Raw genomic sequence first — 17,051 nt, 5'->3', positions numbered from 1 at the left:
GCAGAGGAGGGTGGGGAGGAAACCTGCAGACCTTCACGGTCACCAGCACACTGTGGAAGCTCACAGTCTCAGACAAGCAATGAGAAATGACAGAGGTAGAGCAAGTTACTTCAAATCCAACTTTCTAGGACATAAATTCTGGAAAATAAGGCTGGCCAAGGAGAGATCAGTTTTCTCCCCTAGCCTGGAAACTCACTACTTTAAGAGACTTACTTAAATTATTCTTTAAAAATTACTCAGAGCAGCCTCCCAATTGATTTCTGGAAATAGCTAGAAGTACGCGAGAAACAAAACCAAAACCCTGCTCTGATTTTAATCAATCAGTACACGGACAACATTAAAGAGACCCTAATGGAAAACCACCCTAACATCACAGACAGTATCATCTCAGTTCTCTCATCCAAAGACACAGGACTCATCCTCAATTACCTCCCCACATCCGAGCACCCTGTGCCCCTGATTTTCTCTCTTGTTCTGTCTCCAGTCTCGCCCCCTCCCTCCAACCTTACTCAGGCTTCACCATCTCTCCCCCGAATTCCTCAAATGCCATCTCTTCAGAGACCGTTCAGGTGAAATAAATGAGCTTTCTCTCCTCCTTCCTCTCATTGACTCTGTTCTTTCCTTTGCAGCAGCATAATGATCGGTGGTCACGTGCTTTCTGCAAAGCTTCCTTGTGTATTTCCTGCCTGCGCCCTGCACTGCAGTCTCTAGAAGGCAGAGACCATATCTGTTTTGCTCATCACTGTATGTCCACAGCTTTGTACAGAGTCTGGCACATAACAGGTGTGCAGTGGTGACATTAAACATAATACTGTTTAATACCAAAGAAGGCAAGGCTTCCACAATCCAGCCTTTGCCTACCTCTTGAACTGTATCTTACACATCACTTTTTCCCCCCGCTCTCAAGCATTCAACTGAAACTAATTTACTTACTATATCCCTAAACCCATGTGCTATTTCATGTCTCCAAATCTTTGCTTGTGGCAACTCTTTGGCCAGGAAACACTCCCCCTGCAGCTCTCAGGTCGTATTTTTCACTGAGATAACTTTCTTCTGCCCTCCAAACTCTTTTAAGACTCAGCTGGAGCTTCCTGGAAGCTTTTTTGATCCAACCTTGTGTTGAAAAGTGTGTCTACTCACACAGAGTCTTCCTGCACCTCACTCTTATGAAGATCTTAATGTTGATGGTACATCACATGATCACCAAAACGCAAGGCTGAGCACCAAGCACTCACAGCCACAGCTCCTGGGAGAAAGAACCACTGACACCATGGGGCCGGGCGAGAAAAACAACTGGTCACCTTGTTAGTTTCCATCTCATCTGAAAGCAACACTTAAAATAAAGCTGCCCAGGAGACAGTTTAAAAAGTACAATTTATAATGCGGGAACCTGCATTTGGAATTTTCAAAGGCAAACTTGAGACACTCTTCTAGAATGAAGATAAAAGGACAAACTGATGGGCAAGAAAACACTCATTTTTATGTCCCAGTGTACAAAAGAGTTAAATTAAAAAAAAAACCACAAAGATAAAATGCTATAAGAAATACAGGTAAGTATACAATTGATCACAACAGAACAGGGAAAATGGCCAAATATAAAGCAATGAAAGAACAGCTCTATAAAACTAACAGGCACATTAAAAAATGGGGGAAATATTTGTAAAACATTCATATTTGTCCTTAATACACATATATCAGTTAGAAAAACACCTCAGATAGGCAAAAAGCAATTTCTCAGGAAAAAAAGGAGATAAGTATAAAAAGTTCACCTCACTAACATTAAACGCAAATTAAAATGAAGTATTATTTTCTTATCAAATTAACATAAAAATCTAAACATGAGTTTCTTTTTGGAGAGACTGTTAGGGGTGAGGAGGTTGCACTGGGGGCTGGTGTAAGCAGAAACTGGTGTCACATTTCTGGAAAGCAAGGAGGTCACATACGTTGTTAAGACTCAAAGTTGCTTACATCCTTTGATCTTGTAATTAAATGTCTTAGAAGCTAGTGCAGGGATATGATCATTGATGGAAAAAATGGTTATACACAAGGTTTTTCATAAATAAACAGCAATGGCAACAAAGGACAGAGTCTCTCTCCACAATTAGAAGCTTATCTTTAAAAATACATGGTACAAGCATATGATAGAATTATGCAGTCAAAAATTTTAAAGATGACTTAAATATCAGAAAAATACAAATAATAAAATGTTAAGTGAAAAAGTAAAGATAAAAAGTATAATTTCTTATTTTAACACTTAAATACTGAAAACTATAAAAAAGAATCAGACCAAATATTAACTGGTTGGTTGATAAATGATTTTTTTTTCCTTTTTAATTCTCAACATTTTCTAAGTTTTCCACAATGAGCACATATTACACTTAAAATCAGAAAAATTATGTTTGCAATTAACTATTTGAAGATATGAAAGGAAAAAATTATTCTACTTGAATATATACCTAAGTATATTCTGCACCCTAACAGCAATGAGTAAAGTAAACCTGTGCGAAAGTAGAGCAGACATAAATATTCTAAAACACAGTGAAAAACTTGCAACATTTAAATATTTCTTACAATTGATAAGAAATGTTACCTTCCAATTGATAAGAATGTTGTATTTAAAATAAAGTGTTTTGCTTGAAATAATAAAAAAAATTTAAGAAAAATGCTGCTGATAATAATTATTAATTAATAGTATACACATATTTTAAGTTAGGAAACAACAGCAATTTTCAACAACTGCAGCTACAATTGAAAACAGCAAAGCAAACCAAAACATCCAAACAAAAAAGCTTAAGTGCTTTTTAATCTAGCCAAGATTTTTTTTTTTTTTTTGCATACAAAGCTGTATTTGTTTAGTTTCAAAAACTCTGGAGACGCTCCCACAAAGTACAATCTCCTGAACATGAACTCAGAGATTCTGTTGAATGAAAAATAAACACTTTGGAACTAATCCCTTCCTCAAATACAAATGGTAAATTGCCACTTGTAAATGTTTTCTATTTAAAGATTGACTTTTCTACGGTATACAGATAAGTACTGTATACAATTTCACTTTTTATTATGTGAAAGTAGGACTTAGGCCAATATATTTTAGATTCTAAATTTAACCTTTAATACCTTTTATTTTTCTTTCATTCAAAATTCTGTTAAATCACTGGAAAACATTGTTTATACACACACACACACACACACACACACACACACATATATATATATAGGGTGGGGGAGTGATATAATAAAAAATATTCCAAAAGAGTTGGGTAGGGGGAGGAGAGGAAAAGACCAAGGAGACAAGACAATTGGAAAACAAAGTAAGATACAGATTTGAACCTCCCAAATACCAATAATTCTATTAAACATATACAAACTAAATTCTTCAGTTAAAAGACAGAGTGTCAACCTGAATAGAAAAAAATGAATATATCCTTTTTACAAGAGAAAGAATGTTCACTATCAGAACATGAAAAGATAGGAAAAGATAAACTGTGCAAAATCTAACTGAAACAAAGCATATGTAGCTATACATAGACAAAGTAGATTTAAAGGTGAGATGCAATGATGGAGACAAATAGTGACATTTCAACGGAATGAAAGGGTTTATCCCCCAGGAAGATACAAAAATTCTTTATTTAATTCCACTGTCAGAAAATACATAAAACAAAATCCAGTAAACTAAAATTAGAAACAGCTAAATCTCATCACACTCTTGGGCATACATACAGAGGGAAACTTAACTCAAAAAGACACATGCACCACAATGTTCACAGCAGCACTGTTTACAACAGCCAAGACATGGAAACAACCTAAATGTCCACTGACAGATGACTGGATAAAGAAGTTGTGGTATATTTACACAATGGACTACTACTTAGCCATAAAAAATAATAAAATAATGCCATTTGCAGCAACATGGATGGACCTGGAGAATGTCATTCTAAGTGAAGTAAGCCAGAAACAGAAAGAAAAATATCTTACGATATCACTTACTTGTGGAATCTTTAAAAAAAAAAAAAAAAGACAAACTTTTCTATAAAACAGAAACAGACTTACAGACATAAAAAACAAACTTATGGTTACCCGTGGGGAGGGATGGGGGGGAGGGGATAAATTGGGAGACTGAGATTTGCAGATACTAAGTACTATATATAAAATAGATGAACAAGTTTCTACTGTATAGCACAGGGAACTATATTTAACATCCTGTAGTAACTTACAGTTAAAAAGAATATGAAAATGAATATATGTATGTTCCTATATGACTGAAGCATTGTGCTGTACGCCAGAAATTGAAACAACATTGTAAACTGACTATACTTCAATAAAAATATTTTTTTAAAAAAGAAAAGAAACAGCTAAATCTCTGTAATAATGGGGACTATAAAATACCATCTCAGTAAATGATGTGGTAAGCAGACAAAAAACAGTAGGGATATAGATGATGTGAACAATTTATAAGCTGGCCCTAATTAACATACGTAGGTCCAACTTCATAATGTACATTGGTTTCAAACGCACAAGGAATATTTACCAAAAATGACCATATTCCGAGCCACAACTAATTTCAAGGATGGAAGTCACTGAAAGCATGTTCTCTGACCAGAGATAGAAATTAATAAAAAAAAAGATACTTAAAAATCTCTGAATTTCTAGATGTTAAGCAAAACAACTCTAAATACGCATTAGCCAAAGGAAAACACAGTGATGGGCTTGAAATATTTTCACTTTAGTAACAAAAAACATCAGAACTTGTGGATGCGGTAAAACCATTCTTAGAAAGAAATGAATAGCCATAAATATGTATATTAGAAAAGGCTGAAATCCAGGATCCAAGGATCTAGCTCAAAAAGTTAGAAATAAAGACAAATTAAACCCTAAGAAAGTAGAAGAAAAAAATGTAAAAGCAGAAATTAACGTAACAGTAAATGAAGAAAACTCAACAAAAGAAGGTTGTTTCTTTGCAAAGACCAATACTCCTAGAAGACTGATGAAGAGCAAAACAGAGACAGCACAAATTACTAAAATGGAAAACTGGAAGGCATGAGTACACATTCTCCAGACATTAAGAGATAAGAAGATGATATTATGAACAACTTTGTGCCAATGCCCTGGAAATTTTACCTAAGATGTATAAATTCCTTGAAAAACAAAAATTACCCAAACTGACATGAAAAGTCAAAAAACAATGTTATTTAGTCTTTTAAAGAAATCTTAACTGCAGTTTAAAAACTTTCATAATACACCCCCTGCACCGCCCCCCCACCCCCAAATTCCAGGCACAAATGATTTTACCTGTGAATTCTTCAAGGAATCTAAGGAAGAAGTATCAACAATCTTTTACATACTTTTTCAGAAAAACCGAAAGAGAGAATACTTTCAACTTATTTTATGAAAACCAGAACCACCTTGACTCTACAACTACATCAGGACATTAAACGGAAGGAAAATTTGAAGGCTAATCTCTCTCAAGAACACAGATGCAGATATTCTAAACAAAATGTTAGCAGCTTGACTTCAGGGATATATTAGAAGGACATTATATCAGGACTGCCAGGTTTATTGTAAGAATGCAAGGGTACTGCTGGAATGTGCATGTGATGGTGGACACTGGAGCTATCTATCATCCTGGGCCATGATATATATAGAAACCACATGTCAAGGACAGCAGAACAAGACAGATATCGTCTGGGCTCCAGGACAGTAGACTTGCATTCTCAGCCTTGGATTATTTGTGCTTGAACTGCTACATACAGAGAAATAAACTTTCATCTTGTTTTAAAAAAAAAGTCCATGTAATTAATCACACTAACAGGATAAAGGAGAAACAAAAATTATTTCAGTGGATAGAAACAGCATCTGTTATACTTCAAAACCATTCATAATAGAGACTTAACAAACCATAAATAGAAAAGAATTTCTTTATCTGATAAAGAGTACAAATTAAAAAAAAAACTACAGCAAACTTCACAGTTAAAGAAATATTAGATGCTTTCCCTGCTGAGATCAGGAATGAGATGAGGAAGCTAGCTATCACCACTTCTATGTAGTATAGGTCCTAGAAAGTGTAAGGAAAGAGAAGGTATAATTACTGAAAGGAAGAAAGTAAAACTAACACTTTACAACATAATTGTAGATGTACAAAATCCGAAAGAATGTCCAGATAAACTACCAGAAATAACAAGTGAATTTAGTAAGGTCATGGATAACAAGGTCAACGTACAAAAATCAAACTTCAGGTGTATACACTAGTAACAAATAATTATAAGGGTTAAAAAAAAAACACTTGAAATACCATTCACAATAGTATAAGAATATTAAAAATCTAGGAATAAGGCTAAAAAATGTGCAAGGCTTTATACATACAAAAAAACCCCCAAAACCTGATACACCAAGATAAATGCAAGAAAACCTAAATAAATTGAGGGATATGTTATATTTATGGATTGGAAGCCTCAATGTTAAAAACATGAAATCTCCCCAAATTGACCTATTGAATGGAACGTCAATCAAAATCTGAGCCGAATTTTTTGCATGTGTGAAAATTGAAAAGCTGATGATAAAACTTATACAGAAATGCAAAGGGCCAATAATAGGCCTGATGATCTCAGTTAAGAACAAAGTATAACAACTTAGAATTTATAACACCATACATTAAAATTCATTATAAAGCTAGTGTATTTAAGAAGTATGCTATTGATCCCAGGATAGAAAAATAAACCTATGAATAGAATGAAGAAAGAAAGTGACCCATATATATTTGATCACATGATTCATAATAGAGTTACTGTTGCAGATCAGTGTGAAAAGGGTGCTCTTCTCAAATGGTGATGATCCAAATGGACATCCATTTAAAAAAAAAAGAGTAAATCTTGACCTCTATTCTGCACCATATGCAAAAATCAATTTCAGGGCAATGACAGATTCCACATGTAAAATATAAAACAATAAAGCTTTTAGAAGAAAATACAAGAAGGTATCAATGACTTCAGGGTTTTCAAAGATAATGGACACAAAAAATACTCATCTCAAAAACAGTGGACTTTAATAAAATTAAGAACTTGGGTTCATTAAGAATTGTTGTACTGAGCACCTCATTTTGAAGAGGTTATACAGAAGTAGACAAATGAAACAATACTGAAAGAGCCAATGATGGTATGAAAAGTTGTTATACATCAGTCCTCACAAGGGAAATGAAAACTGACACCATGATGAGATACCACTACTTAGCATGGTGAATCTTTAATAGGACTGACAACACCAATTGTTGACAAGAATGTGGAACTGAAAGTCTCATGCTCAGCTGGTGGCAGCCTATACTGGCACTCTGAAAACTGGCTGTGTCTATGCAACCGAGACGTACATATGTTCTGTGACCTATAAATTATACTTTCAGGTAATACCCAACAGAAATTAGTGATTACATCCATGAAAAGATATGCTCAAGATTACTCACTAAGGTGTTATTTACAACAGCCCCAAACATGTAATCCAAATGTTCATCAACAGTAGAATGGATACATGATTGTAGTATATTCAGACAATGAAACACTATACAGCAGTGAAGATGAAGTACCACTACATATAACATAGATGAAGTTTACAAGCAAAATGTTGGATAAAATAAGCCAGACACAGTGAGTATCTACTACATGATTCTATATAATGTTCAAAAACAGGCAAAACAAAGCCATGGTAATGAAGACAAAATAGTGGTTACTGCTGTGTGTGGGTATTGGGAGGAGGGTGAGCAATAATCAGAAGGAAACTTGAGGGAGGGTTCAAAGGGCTCAATACCAAGTGTGCTAACTTGGTCAAAGTTTATCAATCTGTACCATTAGGATTTACACACTTTTCTTTATATATTTAAAGCAATTTAAAAGGTTTAGGGGGAAAAAACTACATTGCTGTGTTTTCTACTTAAAGACAATATTAACCATTATAAAAGCTCATTCTGTCTCTCTTTCCCCTCAGTAGTAGTAATCCTGGTCACTGCTACCTTATCTGTCCATTGTGAGCCATTCAAATACTCTTTGAGACTTGATTTCCTCCATGTGCAAATGAAGTAATTTTTCTGCTTTTGTTTCTTCTTAAGCAGGAATACAGGTGAAAAAAAGAGAGCCTATGTAATGCAATACATCTTCTCTGAAAATTTTAACTACATTTTGCTGCAAGTCAAGGGAATCATTTGAATGCTCCATCCTGATTATGCTACTATTTTTTGGCTTAAAGAAGGTGATGGACAGTTATTATGGAATGAATTTTTAAACCATTTTCTTAGAATTAGAACAGCATTGTTCTATGTTCAGAATAGACTAGAATCCTAATGTTTTTAGGATATGGGGTTTTAGGAAGTACAAATACTAAACAGATAAGGGAAAAATGGAAGACAGACACATCTGATGTTCAAAAGGGAGGTCATATGTGATTGTTCAGCATTAATGAGACACTAGGTCTGGATCAATCCAGCTCCCCAGGCCCTCGCTGGTACCACTCCCTCCTGAGTCACTCTGAATCTCTGAGAGTGGGGTCCTGGTTCCCATCTCTTCCCCACTCCACATGCTCTTTCCTAAGTTTAAAACTAACACAGCCAGTAAATGTTCTTTTACAAGAGGGTAAAATATAAGATTAATACGTTTTTACATTTTGTATTTTTTTGAAGACTCCAAAAAAGTCCTAAGAATTTTCCAAGTATTTAAATTTTGTCCCGCGTTCTCATTTCCATTTGGCTTTTGAAAACAAGGAAGTGGAATAAAAAACAGAAGATTATTATCTCTAGCACTCCAAATAAGATCAAGGAGGGAAATGCTCATGAAAAGAAGTCATTTTAGATTAACAGCTGTAAAAAAACTGAAGAAGAGTATTTTGGTTTTTTACATTTCAAGCGGTATTAACAAGCTCATTCAGTGAAAGACTGAGAAAATGGAGAAAGTGCTCTGTCTCAGTTTTCCACATCGACAGAGCTCCAGTTCTGTTGCTGGGAAGGGCATCCATTGGTGTCATTAAACAGCTTTGAAAGCCTGCAGTTTGCACTGGGTACAGATCCTCCCCCTCAGAGAAGGGGGCCGTGGGTGGGGCTGAGGGGTGCAGCGTGGACAAGCCACTACAAGTGCCAGATGTTTGCTCAATTACGATACTACCTCGGTATTACAGGGGAAAACCGAAAGCTGAGGATCTGCGACATTTAAAGGAAAAATTCTGAGTTAAGGTGAAAACGTGGTAACTCTTTAATGAGACACCAAACACTTTTCTTTCCACCAAAGCATAACTTGTTGACATAGTAAATCATCCATGCTTCTTTCGAGAGAAAGAGAATCAAAATGATTTCTGAATTTAAAAAGCCATTTCCTTCCTATTTCTTTCCACAATGGACCGACAGAATACTGTATAAAAATTGGGAAACTGCATGAGAGCAGTTTGAATTTGCTACAGAAAAAGAACATCCCTCAAAATTAAAAGAAAGCTTAAAGAAAAGCCCCTAGTCCTGAAGGTTAAAGAATAACCCTGATTTACTGTGATATAATGGACTGTCACAAAACAATGGAGTTATTTGAATAAATTCTCCATTGTGAATAAATTCCATGCCACTCAGGACAAGTTTTTTATTCATGGAAAATATCTTGAACTTCAACTGCATACTTCTCCTACCACAATTACTCGCAACAGATATGACGTGTGGAACATATATTTTGTGTTTTTAATGCTGTGTTAAGTTTCTAAAATACACTATTTTGTCTTAACCTTTTTATTTATAACCATTTGGATTATCTTTGTATTCATTTAATAGTTTTACCTTTTTGCACCTGAGGATTTCTAAAAGATAAATAGATAAATCTTATTCTAACTTCAGAGCCATGCTGTACATTTTCTCTTTACATACAGTGTTTCTTACCCTGCGAGGTGCTGCCAGTGAGGACTGGGAGCAAGCCCTAAGCACAAGCCAAACACATCAAACCCCAGATTCATCTTTTTGACACTTAGGCCCCATGGGCAACATAAGACCAGGCAAAAATTTCCCATTTTTTCCCCACTATTCTAATTTTTCTCTTTCTATATTCAAATAGGAGGCCAAGAAAGATCAGTTATGAAACCACAGAAGAGAGAAAGTGTACCCCTAGAAATAACATCAATGCTTAAATGCAAACAAGCATTAGTGTGAGCGATCGGTTTATTGGCAACTGACGCATGAAACACCTTAAAACTTGAAATGCTTCAGGGGTGAACAGGGAAAGTTAGTCATATGGAACGCTTAGGGAAAACAAAGGGTAAAGAATTAAAGCAACTTCTGTATAAATGAGTTACTGTACTGCACTCTGTATGACTTTAATAAAACTTGGGGTTTAAAGGTACAGAAAGTAGAGCAATTCATTTATATCCAGACCTGGACTTAGACCTACCAGTTTAATTCACAAATAGACAACTGTCTGTTGTATGTTTTCTAAGCACAAAATCATATAAAAATGACCAGATGTTAAAGGCTACCTTCCTTTTTGGTGCCCATACATTAAGGAAACAAATGCCAGTAACCAGGGTACCAGTGTAAGAAGTGATAAAATACTAACAGTACAACAACTCCACGTAAGGATTATTTTTCTATCCTCATTACATAGTGCGGAACCGAGGCACGTGAGCTACAGGAACATACTCAAGTACACACAGTATGAGGAGCTGGAGTAAGAGTCCGTGCCTGTGAACTCGGGCCCCACAGCCTAACTTAACCACTGCTGTACCCAGTAACTGGGCAGGGTGTACCTGAGAGAATTAAGTCTCCAAAAATAGGGAAGGCTTCCCAGAAATGCACAACACACTCAATTATGTCTGTTTCCTGTTAGACCAGGATGAGTTACAGACTGTCTCTTCATCCCTTCAAGTATTTGTTGTGCCCTAGTAATACTCTCAATGGCACAAGGCTGTGAACAAACAGATGAAAAGTCCTGTCTTATCAGCCTCAGAGTCTAGCAGGGCAGCTGGACAATAAAAAGACACAAAAGTAAAATAAGGTTGTTAAAAAGGATCAGAGAGGGAACAGGAAAGACAGGGGTGAGTGAAGGTGAGAAAAGGGCTCACGGAGAAAGTGATGTTAAATAAAGACCTAGAGTGGATGAGAGGCGACAATCTCTGCACCTGTCAGTATAATACATTTCCGTATTTTAAGCTGTTCATTGCAACCAGAAGTCTACCAGTGAATACTTAACCTCCCGATAGGCTTGTCATGAAGATTAAAAGAGAAAATGGGTCCAATGCACATAGCATACTGCCTGGCTCCTAACAGGAACTCAATGAATGAATTACTGTTACTGCTGTTGTTGTAATAAAGTCATGAAGTCAGACATGAAGTACCTGCAGTGCACTCACACTGGGAGTCCAAGACAACCACGTTAACATTTCTGTCAGTGAGATGCGAAAAACACCCCAACCCCCGCCCCCCCCCCAAACCCCATTCTGGAGTCAATACATGAAGCGTTACAATTTAGGTCTCAAGTATAAAAATATTATTCACAACCACCTTCCATGATCTATCAAGAACCTGGGTTGCTGATGAAATCACAAGGCTCGTCAAAATAGAAGCAGGAAGCCGGGTGCCCCCGACGTGAGCTGGGGGCCACGGTGAAAGGTGTGAGGGCCGGCCTGCCTAGTCACAGACTTCGCTTGCTGGCACTTTCATGTCAGCTTTTTGGCTGCAAGGAAAGTGTTTACTTCTTCTATGAACAGATGACTTTCCGTAGCTCTGGAGTTTTAAAAGGTCAGCAGTGATAAAAGGCTTAGGAAGAGCTCTTATATTTTTTTGCTAGCATTATGAATTTCTCTATAAAAATGCTGATATATGGGAGACAATCGAGCAATGCATGGAAAATATGTATTCCAGGTCCAAACGCAGCTTATTCCAGCAAGATTTCTGCAGCTCTCTCCCTAATGATTTAAACATCCCTTTCATTCACTTCTGCAAAAGTACGTTCACAGGAGGAGGGAGTGTGACGAACAGTAGCCTTTACAGCAAGAGGCCGCTTCCTCTCCTTACCTGGAATGTTGTCTGATCCCTTTTTACACCAGGGAGGGAAGGGATCCTATTGTTAAGCCAAATTCCCTGCCTTTAGAAAAGAAACCCTCTGGTTGTATTCTCTTAACAGATTTTTCAGTTTCCAACCCTAAAACTACAAAAAAAAAAACCAAAAAAACCCTAAAAATCTTTGGGCCAAGCAGCCAGATGTAATATATTACTGTGTCAGGGTACTTCAATGTCCTACTTGGCTAAATCATTTTCAAAAATATTTTCTCTTCAGTGATAGACACAAAGTTCTATCTCCATGCCACAAAACCACCAACTGCTTTGGAGTGTTGTCAACCACGGTTTTATACTTTCTTTTTACACTGTTCAGAGAAAATGTACCTAAAAGTCTGAAAACAAAACCAGCCACGTTTGCCCTCCATTCGTTTTTATTTCTTTGATTTGGCAAAGGCTGCCTGGACTGTATTTTCTGGTTCCCGAAGAACACAAAATTGGCCTAAGAGTTTGAACCTAACTTCTTTTTAATCTTTCCGATATCACTGTTCTTGGGAAACTTCAAGAGGCTAGCCGTCCTCACCACTCGCATCTGTTGTGTTTTCCTTTCCAAACGAACGAGTCAACAGGAAGCGGTTTATAGCAGACGTCCACGTAGGTCGTAGGATTAGAGCCTCCATAGCTGCCCAACAGGACATGGTTCTCTGAAGGCTCTGGGGTTCGGAGCTCAGGCTGGATGTTATAAGAAACCCCTTTCCAATCCTATAGTTCTCAGTCTTTAAATTAAGATGAGGATTGTTTTGAATGCGAGAGCAGAACCTTCTGGTCACACACTCCGTCTGGGTATTATTTTGAAAAGTGAGAAGTAAACAACAACATTCAGGGGAGAAAAACGTAGCAGTAGGCAGTAGCACTAAACTTAAAGGTTTTGATTTTTTTTCCCCTGATGAAAAATAGGAAATTCCAGGAATGTCTGACTTTATAAACAGACCTGAAAGAGCAGTTTCCCGTTGACACTAAAATTTCACAGAAAGTTAGCATCCTCCCCTGGTTTTGCACATCTTCCCCCAGCCTCCCCAGCTCTCAACAACCCCCCCCCCCCCCCGCAGAGGGGCACATTTGTGACACCTGATGAACCGACACTGACGCATCACCGTCAGCCAAGCCCACAGCTCACAGCAGGGTTTGCTCTTGGTAGTGCACTCTTTTCAGTTCCCCGTCTGGACGGCAGAGTTCACGCTGGCAAGTGGAAAAAAGCCTTCAGCAGACAATCTCACGCCCTCCTATTTGTGGATGGGCAATTATCACTCAGCCAGTGGATGACCAGTATGAAAAAGAAAAGCACTTAATACGGCTTCATTTGTTACTCAGACAAAATTCGCAGTCTTACTTCCATCAGCCCACATTATAGAGGCAGAATGGCCAGCCCCCGCCACCCTCGTCGGTACTGCACCACCTTCCACTCTCTGCTCCAGCCCTCAGACCTCCACCACTCCGCTCTTTTTATACGGCTTATCACTTGCTAGCATATTATGTAATTTACTTATTAGTTTACTGCCTCCAAGAAGGTGGGGATCTTTTTTTGTTCACTGACATAGCCCAGTTCCCAGGAGAGTGGCCGGTGCACAGCATACGCTTAGCAAATATTTGTCAAGTGGATGAGTGAATGAGGATGCTTTCTGAAGGACAGGGCTTCAGGGAGTGACTTTGGTCCGGGTTTGGAGGCCTAACTAGCCATGACTAGCCAGCCTCTGCATTGCAGGGCTCCTCTGAAATCCTTGCTAGACCAGTGTGGCCATGCCATCGTGTGATCAGACTGGAAAGCTCAGTGAGGTCTAGAGATGTCTGAGGTCCCCAAATCCACTTGTTGTCATGCGAGCTCTCAGTCGACCTGGACACGCAGCTGGGAGGGCACACGTGCTGGCCGAGAGCAGCCTGCCCAGAGGCCCGTGAACAGAGGGAGGCCAAGCCTGAGACCAGGAGGTGTTTCTCCACGGGGGCTGGAGGGACGCACGTGGTGACACTTCAGCTTCTCACTGTCACAAGTTTCCCTATTCTTCTTCCCACATCCTGCTGATGATGAAAAAACCAAACCCTGAGTCAGCCTATAAATGGGATGAGATAATTTTCCTATGAATTAAAACTGCACAATTTTAAAAATGGGGAAAAATAAATGACTCAAAGAATTGTGACTTTTTTTAAACAGATGGACAAGATAAATGGGGATATAAAGCAATGAGCTGAGTGAAAAAAAGTCAAAAGCTTCCTTTGCTTTTCTACCCAAGATAAAAGCTCTGGCTTGAGGGTGCAAAGGAGGCACTGGGAGGAGATGGACGCAGTTACGAGAATAAAGGAAGGACTTACAGAGGTGGAAGTAAATCAAACGGGCTCCACTTCCCTGTACTTTCCTGACATCCACACTTGAAAAAGAGAACCTGTGCGTTACATATTATGTACTGCATGTATATCCTGCGCTTACTTATATCCATGAAGTGCAACTACGTTATATTATTAAAATACAAACACATACTTGGCAGTATGTTCTCTTTACTTATTTACCCCCACAGCCCTTCCTGGGATGTGGGCTCCACGTGGGCAAGAATGATGTGTGTTCTGCTCAGGCACACAGTGCCTGGCGTACGACGGGCACCCTGGAACTGCTGAGTGAATGAATAAATCAACAGCTGCTCACCTACCACTTACTTCCCACTCCGTGCAAACTTCAAATGACACTGTTCTTTCTCTCCTGTGGGAAAAACAAGGTGTTTCTCCTTTCCCTTCCATGTATGTGTTCCTAGAGCACCACATAGAAGGGAGAGAAAGGAGCCAGTGGTTCTGTTTTTATTGCCAAAGCTTCGGCCATTCTACTAGATACTTGAGACAGCTCACGGTGATGGAGAATGCCCCTTCCTTGTGGTTCCATAACTGTGAACAGATGCTGACAACTCGCCAAGCCACGGGGAATCAGGGAAGGGCCCTCTTCGCCTCTGCTGGGCGGGATCCCTTCAGCCCTGCTTCAAGCTAGGTCTGCCAGCCCTCACGTCCACGTGGCTTCAGCTGCTTTAATTGGAAGTTCGGAAACTGGTGGATGGGCGTGAAGCAGGAGTGCCAGCCACGTCTCAGTGTTAACGCAAGTCCTGTGCACACCAGCTCCACGGCTAACTCCCGGTCCCGTGGGCTGGCTTCGTCCTACCCCACAGCCAGGGGTAGAATCGGGACACACTGCCACTGCCACAAGCTTCAGACTCAGCCCAAACAAAAGAAAACCCGGACCAGTTTAATATACTGGATGGAGCCCATAAAAAAATGAAAGCCTTGCAAAGCTCATTCTAGAAAGAGATTAGCATGCTTAATAATTAGAGAGGTTTCTAGTTATACTGCCATATATCAGCATGATATTCTAAATGACCAATTTTATTACTTTGGTAAAACTGTCCAGTTTCCGGAGTAAAAAAAATACGGACTGAGTGTCAAAGACAGTATACTCAAGTACAGTAATTTACGAAGCACTAAGACTTCTCTACAAACACATTTTAAATTCAAGTCTCCGCCAAGTAAATGCCTAACAAATTTAGAACTGCAACTAAATTACAGTGATTATGTAACTCTGGAGTTGCAGAAATTCACATTGTAAAAGATACAGAATTAAAGAAAAATTAGGAAGTACAAAAAACAAAATAAATGTGAATCTGTTTATATCGGTACGTTTTTCTGGAACAAGCGCTTTGACTGAGGTGACTTTCCCTTTGTTTGAACATAGTTTTTGCACAGCACGGCCACTGGAGGTTGTAACTTGGGCCATGTTTCACCGAAGGAAGCCCTCACTACCCATGCTGTAGAGCTAACTGAAGAAGCAAACCCGCACCTTCCTAGAAGGCAGGGAAGTGTGCGCTCTGCACGCTGGTTTCTTCAGTAACTCAGACGTGCTGTGCAAGGCTGTGACCCCTCCAGCAGGCATCGTTCACGCTGTGTCTTTCCTAAGAGCGCTAGTCTCAGAGCTCTAAATATAAAATCAGTGTAAAACTCAGACCCTGCAACACGGAATAAACCTCTCACGGCCACCTTCTCTGTGATGTTTTTCTCCATTTCCCCACTTTTGATGGCTCCTAAACCCCTCAAACTCTGCTTGCTTAAACCCCACCCTGCACACTCTCTCTTCCACTTGAAGCCAAATCTGGCATCAGTGTTTTGTCTGCTCAGCAGGAGAGCAATTTCAACAATCTCCTGCTTTTTATAAGATCAGTTTATTCCTCCCAATATAATAATTAGTTTCAGATGAACCTGGTTGCCGTTTCTCGGCCTGTTTCCACTGTGGTATATAGTAAGGAGAGCAGACACTTCCCACTGCGCTGTTTTTCAGAGCTAAGAATTTAGGTCCTATCATGGGCCCAGAACAGAACCTTCACCACTTGCTTCTTTAACACTATAGCTGGGTTTGGATAACCTAGATTCCAAAAGAGATGGATTAAAATTACGATTATGGAAATCTCGGCTTACTTCTCAACTACTTTTAGATGAAATTTCTCCACATTTATCAAACTATAAAAATTCATCAAGAATATAAATTTTACAAGTATGACCAGTGCTGTACCCTTGCAAACCTACAGAGGTTGCCAATAGGAAGCCAACAGTGTTATCATAACATCTTACAACTTAATTAGCTTTTAGGACATGATAAATACTGTTAGGTAAGAAAATATACTGGCTTAGAGCTCAGGATATTAGAGGAATAGCTCTGGAAAATCTCTGCTGACAATGGTACAGAGAAAAACCAAGCAAGACATTTTTATAAACAGAACGATGGAGATGATCTATGTGAAACATAATCAAAACTGGCAGAGCCTTGCGTTACACCAGGGAGGTTGCCCCATTTTCCTTTAGGTCCCCTGCGTGCTCCTAAAATCATCACCTTCCACACATTCCGACTCGTTTATTCAGTACCAGGAGCAGAATCACCTGTGAGTATTTTCACCATCATAATGGTAGGTTATCCTGTCTGTAAACGCCAGCCACTCGTGAGCTGTGACTTCAGGTAGGGGTCACCCTGGTGCAAACA

At 38.8% G+C, this 17,051-nt stretch overlaps 1 protein-coding gene across 1 annotated transcript in view; it reads right to left on the bottom strand.

The window, feature by feature from the left end:
- LTBP1 (latent transforming growth factor beta binding protein 1) overlaps positions 1–17,051 on the bottom strand; it is a 369,767-nt gene that overhangs the window by 49,141 nt on the left and 303,575 nt on the right.

This window comes from Camelus ferus, chromosome 15 (assembly GCF_009834535.1).
Source record: "Camelus ferus isolate YT-003-E chromosome 15, BCGSAC_Cfer_1.0, whole genome shotgun sequence".
NCBI lineage: Eukaryota > Metazoa > Chordata > Mammalia > Artiodactyla > Camelidae > Camelus > Camelus ferus.
The sequence above is the reverse complement of the archived record's forward strand: the minus strand, read 5'-3'. Positions and strand labels throughout refer to the sequence as shown.